Source organism: Euprymna scolopes, chromosome 10 (assembly GCF_053919585.1).
Source record: "Euprymna scolopes isolate OS-2025 chromosome 10, ASM5391958v1, whole genome shotgun sequence".
NCBI lineage: Eukaryota > Metazoa > Mollusca > Cephalopoda > Sepiida > Sepiolidae > Euprymna > Euprymna scolopes.
The window spans coordinates 108,261,955-108,264,977 of NC_136491.1; the positions used below are offsets into that span (position 1 = coordinate 108,261,955).

At 34.4% G+C, this 3,023-nt stretch overlaps 1 protein-coding gene across 2 annotated transcripts in view; it reads right to left on the reverse strand.

Annotated features, from left to right (window-relative positions):
* LOC145286198 (major facilitator superfamily domain-containing protein 6-like) overlaps nucleotides 1-366 on the reverse strand; it is a 687,250-nt gene extending 686,884 nt beyond the window's left edge. For both annotated transcript variants that reach the window (XM_080134993.1, XM_080134994.1), the window contains exon 1: nucleotides 1-366. This exon is cut by the window's left edge and continues 549 nt beyond it. The gene's annotated coding sequence lies outside the window, so the exon portion shown is untranslated.
* Nucleotides 367-3,023: the final 2,657 nt, after the last annotated feature.

Sequence of the window (3,023 nt, forward strand, 5' to 3'; positions counted from 1 at the left end):
TAGATATCGGCACATGTGCACGAATGTAGCTGCAGTGTTGGGTTTATTCGTAGTTAAAAGGAAGCGACACGACGATGGTCAGGCATGCGGCGAGACAACGCGCGATCCTACGAGGAGACATTTTTTTATTTGCTGTTGTTGTCTTGACTTGCTAGGTGACAGAATAAAAGCGGGCAACGCGCGTCGAAGTCAGAAACGCCTTTGCGCTAAAACTAGAGAAAGAATCACCTGTTGTCGATGACAAACTGGCAAATACTGCTGTGACCAGTCGCACATTTAACGCGTTTATTGTTTAGTTTGATCTAGTTTTTGTTTGTCCTTGTCTTTCTTACCCCCGCGATCTTTCTCTCGTTCTATCTATAAATTAATCTCTACCCCCGCCCCTCGCCACGTCACATCCTCAATCACTTTCACAAACTACTACCTTACTTTCTAATAGCGCGCTCTATCGTGAGTGCGTACATACATACACACGCACGCGCACGAGCGTGCGGATGCGCGCACGCACACACACACACACACACACACACACACACACACACACACACACACACACACACACACACACACACACACGACCAATGGAGTGCCGGTTTCGAATCGAACTGTTTGAACAACACTGATGCATAATAAGCGAAAATATTCTTAAGTAATTTCAGTATTCAGTATCGCAATATATATCGATAATATAAAGCTGAATGTCTGCATGTATGTGTGTGTGTATATGCCTGGTCACGGATAGGCTCCTATATCGTTGACTATTTTAAAAAACTGATTACATATAATGATAGAAGATGTATCGAGACACAGGAATGGGTATGTTTGATCTGGCAGAACGGTGGTTCATTAAAATTGTGGGGTCTGCGTTCGCGCCTGGTACACAAAGTATGGAAATAAAAAAATTTAAAAAATCGTTTACAAGTGTTTTTGATATAGATGTACATCAGAATACTCTGATAAGTATGTTTTAACTTAAATAGGGATGGTATAATAAAATTGTGGGGTCTTCGTTCGCGCCTGGCCTCCATAGAATGGAAATAAGCATAAACTTTAATGAAGACTTTTCATATCTATCTGCGTAAGTATACTTTGATAATTATGTTTCAGTTTGAAGAAATATGGTATAATAAAATTATGGGGTGTTCGTTCGCATCTGACCTCCATAGAATGGAAATATGTCACAAAGTTTAACAAGGTTTTTTAATATAGATCCACAGCATATTGTGATAAGTGTTTCAGCGTGAACAGGTATGGTATAATAAATTATGGGGTTGATCTATTTTATTTTTATTTTCATCATATTTTGCTTTGGTTTTGATACCCCCAAATTCAACACAAATTTACAACGCTTCCTTTTCATAACCTATCATACTTTCATAAATCTGAGTCCATTTTCTGTAGGCTGTTTTTGAACCGAGTTAACGACGGGTACTTTTGCTAGTATATATATATATATATATATATATATATATATATATATATATATATTTGTATATTTTGGCATTATTCAAGCACGTCTGATTGAATACAACAGAATTATTCTTTTTTCTGATCTTTCGATAGAAAGCGCTTGAGAAGAATATGGCCGAACAGCAAGTTTTGGGCGCCATTTTATATAACATGCCAGCTGAAATTAAAAAGACCGCTCCAAAAATTGAAAAGATATCCAGAAAAATTGGACAAAAGAATAACTCTGCCGTGTTCAATCAGACGTACTTAAGGTTATTATTTTCCCGAGGTTAAGTAACCAATGAAGTTTAACGAGGTTAATACAAGAGTGATCAGTACCGAAGTAGAGCAGGGTATACTCTTTATTTGTTTTTTTTTTCATAAGCAGTAATATGTGTAGCAACATATTACTGCTTGTGTAAAAACAAATAAAGTATATATATATATATATATATATATATATATATATATATATATATATATATAAAAGAATGGCTATTTTACACATGATATACTGTCTTCAACTTCTGTTAGCAGTTTAGATGGTTCGCTTTGTGAAGTCGCCGGTCACTTGGATGCTTGTTTCGAATCTCAGTATTTTAACACACTGATAAATCATAGAGACAACAAAACACGTGCCTGCAGATAAACATACAAACCTCCTCGCTCTCTCTCTCTCTTTCTTTCCATTTCTTTCTTTCTCTCTCCCTCTCTTTATGTATATATATATATATATATATATATATATATATATATAACATTTAGAATATTACTTCTTTCAAACTTTGAAGCATCCCATTTCTGTGCAAACCAGCAAAATTGTAGTTAGTGCATTCAAAATTTCTTTTGTTGTTTTCCTATGACGAAAGGGACAAATTTTGTAAACTATGTGGAGTAAGGAAATAATTATTTATATTTTGCATTTCTTGTTTTATGCACAATAAAATGTTGTAAATCATAAGTTGCAAAATTTTCAGCTGTTTTCACACACACGAATAAACACACAGACACACACGCATATATATATATATATATTACTTGTGAAATTACCAATCAAGTTTTCATAGGAGGAAACGTTACAAGATCAAATTTATATGTACGATCGTTTCGGAAACGAAACCCTTTCTATTCATATAGCTCTAGATAATTACACCTATCGAGCTTATCATATCCGCAATACTCCGAGCACAGCACCTTTAAATATATTTTACCGAGGCTTTACTAATTTAGACCTTATATATATATATATATATATATATATATATATATATATATATATATATATATAATTCTTTTAACTTTCTTGAAGTTTTACATTTGGATTTTACCGTCACTGGATTTTTTATCTTCCACCAGACTATCCATGCATGTGTAATCACCTTTTTCTTTACCATATTCCCTCTGCTTAACTTATTTTGTTTTCAAGTAAGATCTTTGACTTACTTGTTGTTTCATCAAATACTTCCGCATACAAAATCCGATCCTGCATTTTGCTAATTCCTACCCTCTGATGAGAAGGAGAGTTTTTCTTCGAAACTCCGCGGATTAAGGACTATCCATTTATCTAGTGTTTC